This window comes from Suncus etruscus, chromosome 17 (genome assembly GCF_024139225.1).
Source record: "Suncus etruscus isolate mSunEtr1 chromosome 17, mSunEtr1.pri.cur, whole genome shotgun sequence".
Lineage (NCBI taxonomy): Eukaryota > Metazoa > Chordata > Mammalia > Eulipotyphla > Soricidae > Suncus > Suncus etruscus.
Genome location: NC_064864.1, coordinates 64,252,212 through 64,259,064, shown reverse-complemented (window position 1 = coordinate 64,259,064; position 6,853 = coordinate 64,252,212). Strand labels below are relative to the sequence as shown.

General features: G+C 37.0%; 1 non-coding gene across 1 annotated transcript; it reads left to right on the top strand.

The window, feature by feature from the left end:
• Positions 1–6,390: 6,390 nt before the first annotated feature.
• LOC125995580 (small nucleolar RNA SNORA51) lies at positions 6,391–6,523 on the top strand. Its single transcript, XR_007491078.1, has one exon. It is a non-coding gene; the product is annotated as a small nucleolar RNA SNORA51 (small nucleolar RNA).
• Positions 6,524–6,853: the final 330 nt, after the last annotated feature.

The following is a 6,853-nucleotide window of genomic DNA, read 5'->3' as shown; positions in this document are numbered from 1 at the left end:
GGTCAGTCAACTTCCTCTAGGGCAATCGAGTGACAATTGATTGCAAACTGAGTTTTGTTCAAGGTGCAAAAAAACTTAGTAACACTGAGACAGAGCCGTGAGCTTTGTCACAGATGGCACGGAAAGACCTTTTGCTTTTCCATCTAAGCAGACTAAAAGTTAAGAGTCCTGCTTGCGAAGGTTCATATTCCAGAGAGACAGACAGGTAACCAAGAAAAAGACCTAGAGGTAATTGTCACCCATCATTGGGCCAAGGAATCTCAAGCAAGTATCAAAAGTAATTGCTCCCCACAACCACAATTGCCCCCCCCACCCGGGCAGGAGTGTAGAAGCTTTATGTGCAGCCTTTCACCGCCAGAAAGGTTTTGCAGGATGCTAAGTGCATGCAGCTAATGTTGACAGCAGCCGAGTGGCTCTATAGACACCTGTTTATGTAGACTTTCGGTCACATGACCGCTTGAGGAGTGCTTACAGGCTGAATTCTATTTCTGAAGATAAGTTATTTGTTAAAAAAAAAAAAAGGCAAAGAAATCATCCTCTCAAGCCCAGTTAAAGTAGATGCGATTTCAAAATATTAAAGTGCATTGTGGTTCACACATTATCAAGAGGTCTTTGAGCCTTTTTTGGTCCTTAGTAACAATACAGAGGCAGTAGGCCATTAAGAAAAGGCCAGTTTTTAGCTTATTTTTAGTTTTAGCATAAAATATTAGGATATTTTTCTTTTCTGGTTTCTTAATGGAAAAGGGGAGCTATCTTAAAAATAACAACAACAACAATGAAAAACAAATAAAAGTCACTCTGAATAATAAAAGTCTCTTCAAGCTCATAAGGGATTTTAGTTCCCAAATCTGTGCAATTTATTTTTTCTGGTTATTGGTGTGTTCATTTACTTAGTAACGTTCATGGACACAATATCATCAGGATAATTTCATTTCTAATGCTCCCTAAATCGAGGTGTTTTCAGATAGCTTGTGTTATAGTTATTGTCAATTTGGGAGATTTTTTGGTAACCCCAAAAGACTATTTGTCCATTTGGTTTCTCTTTGAACAATTGGTGTCCAATTTACCTACCAGAAAACCTTAAACTAAATGTTGGGTCTTGGCAATGCAAAATAAAATGAGTTGTGTTTGAGATTATCAAATTTCTTTTCTTTGAGATTATCTGTTTTTTTCTATAATAATAAACTTCATATTCAGGGCCTTCCAGCTCAAAAAATGAAATGCATAATTGGCATACAAGAGGTCTGGGTTTGATCCCCAACAGCATATGTAGCCCCAAGAACTTCCAGGAGCAGCCCCAGAGCACATAGATAGCAGAAAGCACTTGAGAATTGCAGGATTTTGCCTCTACCTCAAACAAACAAACAAACAAACAAAATAAAAACATAAAGAAAACTGAAAAGATAGTACAGGGTAAGACACTCTTATTTTTCCCCCTACCCAGAACCCAGAATAGAACCAGGAGTAGCTCCAGAGCATGCATGAGTGTGTGTGTCTGTGTGTGTCTGTGTGTGTGTCTGTGTCTGTGTGTCTGTGTATGTCTATATATCATTGAGAGAGCTATGGAAATGTTATGTCTCATTAAACACCTTTAAACATTTTAAACTTTATAAGTAATGTTTTAAGTACTTTGATGATCTGAATAATAGAAACTTCCATCTACACAAACATAGTTTTTTATACATTGATTTTGGCATTACAGCAATAAGGGAACACTGGCCTCAATTGGGAATGGAAACAGATTATTCCAGCCTGAAATTACAATTTACCAGTTAAATTACAATTTAACCAGATCAGAAACGAAGGCACAGCCATCTCTGCAGGAACCAGGGCAGTGTTGGAAAACCTGAACCTTAAGGTTCAAATTGCCAGAACTTCGTATGGGTACTTCCCATATGGGTACATCTTAGGGTTCAAAATTCTGGCTGCTAATCTGAAGGAATTAAGCTCACATGTACCAAGTTTTATCCCCAAAAGCTCTGCCTGTTTCTCAAAATGCAAATCAGAGAAAAGTTGCCTCTAGTTTCTGGCAGAGGAAGAAGTGAAGAAATGTTACTGTTTGGGATTGTGCTGAAACCATTTGATCCTCCTCACAAAGGTAGCCCTCAAGAGAAACTACCAGAACCCAACCAATCAGGGTTTTATCAGAGCTTTGCTGAACTGCACACAAAGAAGCACTCACCCCCAGTCTGCTCTAGTTTTACAGATTGGAGAAATTCCCACCTCCAACCCTGTGTAGTCATTCTATTCTATCTAAGGATGAAAAAATGGAAGCATGCCGATGTAACTCAGAGCCCAGGAACATAGACTTGCTAGAAGTTTAACAAGTAATGACAGACTAAGGTTCACTTCCTTTCCTGTTGCCATAGCTTTGCTTTACATTACTAAGGATGTTCCTTTTACCCAGTGCATCATATCTGGTGCACTATCAAGGGAAAAAAATCAATGTTTAAGGAACTGAATAGGCATGAGAACCAGACTCAAAAATGATAATAAGTATTCAACTTTATCATATAAAAAATCAAAACAACTATGATTAAAATGCTCACATGGAAAGAGAAAATGACATAAGAAGAAAGATGGACCAGGAGCAAGAGTATGGCTGATGAGCTTGCCTTGCATGGGACCAACTTGGATTGAATCCCTTGCACCACACACAGTCTAAAATTGAGCTCAAAATCAATGAAAAATAAAATAAGAGTGAAGAGAGAAAATGAGAGACAGAGAGAATTTTAAAGACAATCAAAAAAGACATTTGGAGGTCAAAAAGTCTAAAAGAATAGTTTCACTATTCTTTGCCTTTGATGGTGGTTCCTGTTAGGACTCTGGACTTGGCTGAGAAAAGATTCTCTGAGCTTGAGAATTTATCAATACTAACTTGGACAACTGAAAAGCAAAGAGATGGAACCAAATATTTATAGATTGTGGGACAACTACACAAGATGTAATTTATGCATTAGGGAAGTCCAGCAGAAGAAAGTACAGAAGGAATTTTTCAACAATCTGACTTAGAATTTTCCCCCAAATTAATGTCAGATACCAAAGCACAGATAAAGGAAGCCTGAGAATAGCAAGCATGATAAATGCTGAAGACACACCTAGGCATGTCATCTTCTAAGTCCAGAAATCAAAGATGAAGGGGAAAGCATCTTGAAAGGAAGAAACCAGCAAAGAAAAGAAGTTCATTCATGTATGCTACCATATAAAGGAATCTTGAAAGCCTCAGTTTAAGTGGGAGAATACAGTCACCGAAAACTCATTTACCTGAGAGTTCTATTCATCTGAAGTCCAGAGCAGGTAAAATTTATAGAGACGGATATTTATAGTGCCTACTTAGAGCTGGGGGGAGGGGAGTGATGGAAAGAATGGAGATTAATGGCTCAATGGTCTGGGGTTACTTTTTGAGGCCATGAAAATGTTCTTAAATTGTCTGTGATGTCAGATACATTTATTTGCAACTATAGCCAATGCCACTAATTGTACATTTAAATATACATTTAATGTGTGTTAAGGAAAAATACATCAATAAGGCGGTTAAAATACTTTAAATATGAAGGTGGCTGGTCTAATGGCTCATACAGTTTAATTTTTTTGTCTACTCAGAGACATATAAAACTTCTGCTGTTTAATTAGATTATTTGTTTCTTTGATTCATGAGTTACAGACATGTTCTAAAATTCTAAAGACTTTTGGCCTTAAGTATACTGTGCTTTCCTTCCTAACATTTTTGTTTTCTTGGTTTGGGACCACACCTAGCTCTTTGCTCCTAGCTTTCTGGTCAAGAATCACTGGCAGTGAAAGTACCCTAGCAGCTGTAGAACCAGCTCCTTTTCTATCTGATGAAATCTCAGAGTCTTTACTCAGGCCTATACAACCCTGATATTTGTAATATCATGCAGAGAACTTTAGAGACTTAAGTTTGCTTACTATTACCACACAGGACCCCATTCCACTATCAACTGTCATACCGGTAAGGATCATTTATTTTGAATCACCAATAACCAAGATGATTTATTTGACTTATCATCAAGTTTACACAAATTAGTTATGGAGAAGATTACTCCTATCACTTAAGCAGGAATGTTTAAGCTATAATTTCACAATTTATAGATTTTAATTGGTAACAATCTGGAGACTACAGAATGATTGAGTGTTATAGATACACTCATTAGTCAGCCAAGAGCCAGACTCTCAGCAATTCATGATATCATAATAAATGGACACAGATGACTGTGGAATTTCTTAATTTGGATTCATATGGAAAATTTGCAGTTCATATTATTATGAACTTAATTCTGTCCCCTCCAAATTCATATGTTTGCTACCCACCTCCAAACTCGACCTCACCTATTAAACTGGTTTTGTAAGGTTTAGGGAGATTTAAGGAGGTAACTATGATTCAATGAAGTCAAGAAGAAGGGATCCAAAACCAACTGTATTAGTGTCTTTTGACTAAGGCACTGAAAGTCTTCCCATTCAGAGGAGAGGCTCTGTAAGAGCTCATGGAGAAGATGTCACCTGCAAGTCAGGAAAAAGGGCCTCACCAGAAACCAACCCTGATCCAAACTTCCACCTTTAAGGATCATGAGACAATAAATATTGGTCGTTGAGTCACCAAGGCTGTGGTATTCTAGCAACAATTTAAACATTTATAACATTAATTTTTGCGGGGGAGTCAAACCAGGAATAATCTTAAAAATTACTCCTGGTTTTATGCTTAGAAATCACTCCTGGTGCTGTTCAGAGGACTGCATGCAATGCATGAGATCAAAACTGGGCCAGCCTCATGCAAGACAAAATACCTTCCTCCCTGTACTCTCTCTGGCCTCGTAACCAATCTTTTAAAGTTATTTTGATGTCTTTTTTCTTTGGCTTGTGGGTCACACCTGGTTGTGCTCATTGCTTACTCTGTGCTCAGTGATCACTTCTGGTGGGCTCAGGAGGGACCACACATGGTGCTAGGGATTGAAGTCCGTATGCTCTTGCTTGATATCACTGAAAAATCAAATTTAAGCTACTTGCAGGATTTAGAATTGTCCTTTTCATATAAAAGTTCAACTAAAGTGCTACTTGTGGAGAGGCAACTCCACTTTCATCTTTAGTTTTTCATTTAAAAAAAGGACTTACTCTTTTTTCTTTCTTTTCCTTCTCTCTTTACCTTCCTTCTTTCCTTCCTTCCTTCTTTTCCTTCCTTCCATACTTCCTTCTTCCCTCCCTCCTTCCCTCCTCCCTCCTTTCCTTCCTTCCTTCTTCCCTCCCTCTTCCCTCCTCCCTCCCTCCCTTCCTTCCCTCCCTCCCTCCCTTTCTTCCTTTCCTCCCTTTCTCCCTCCTTCCTTTCCTCCTTCCCTCCCTCCCTCCTTCCTTCCTTCCCTCCCTCCCTCCATTCTTCTTTCTCTCTCTTTCTTTCTTTTCTTTCTTTCTTTCTTTCTTTCTTTCTTTCTTTCTTTCTTTCTTTCTTTCTTTCTTTCTTTCTTTTTCTCTCTCTCTTTCTTTCTTTCTTTCTTTTCTTTCTCTTTCTTTTCTTCCTTCCTTCCTTCTTCTTTCTTTCTTTCTTTCTTTCTTTCTTTCTTTCTTCCTTCCTTCCTTCCTTCTTTCCATCTTTCTTTCTTTCTCTCTCTCTTTCTTTCTTTCTTTCTTTCTTTCTTTCTTTCTTTCTTTCTTTATTTCTCTCTCTCTCTTTCTTTCTTTCTTTCTCTCTCTCTCTTTCTTTCTTTCTTTCTTCTTTCTTTCTTTCTTTCTTTCTTTCTTTCTTTCTTTCTTTCTTTCTTTCTTTCTTTCTTTCTTTCTTTCTTTCTTTCTTTCTTTCTTTCTTTCTTTCTTTCTTTCTTTCTTTCTTTCTTTCTTTCTTTCTTTCTCTTTCTTCTTTTCTTTCCTGTCTTTCTTTTGAGTCCTACTAATAGCTATCAGGGATTACTCCTGGTTTGCACTCAAAAATCACTCCTGGCAGGATCAGGGGGACTATCTGGGATGCAGGGGATCACACCCAGGTCAACAATAAGCATAGTAAACATAGTACTCACTGTATTATCACTCCAGACATTTTTTCCTAATTGTTTTATTTAGAGCTCACCCTTTTATTCCTAATGGTAATGTGCAAGGCACTTGATCTACCCACTGTACTATCAAACCTTGATGCCTGTTTTCTATTTTGATACACCCTTGACTTTTGTTAAAATGATAGTTTTCTAGTAGAAAGCCTGTCTAGAGTACAGGCCGGTGTGGGGTGGGGAGGAAGAACACTTGGGATATTGGTCATGAGAATGTTGCACTGGTGAAGATTTATATATATATATATATATATATATATATATATATATATATATATATATATATATATATATATATATATTTAAAAAATCAAAAAAGAAAAGAAAAGAAAAGAAAAGAAAAGGCCTCCAAATTCTTACTACAGGCTGTGTTCTTTACACTGACTGTATAGAAAGAGGAGGTACAGTAAATGCACCCCATATACACCTCAACACAGGCCTTTTGCCTGGTCTGTATTGTGAATTGGGGGACAAAAATAAAATAAAATAAAAAAATAAAATAAAATGATAATTTTTCCCATCTACCAGTCACATAGCAAATTCAACTTGTTGTCCTCATCAAGATGCCAACATTTAATGTGCAGTATTTGGCCTCTATTGTTTATCTTATTTCCTATGTGTTTTATCTAATATTCTACATGTTTGATCTCACTCCTTTTATCTTTGAACATTCTTTACAAATTGGTTGCCAAAGTAGACTCTTTCTCACATGATTCTTTTATGGCATTTTTTTTAAAATTTGAGATTCTACTCACAAGAATTATAATAATCTCATTTCAGACTCTTTAACTCCCTTCGTTCTGCAT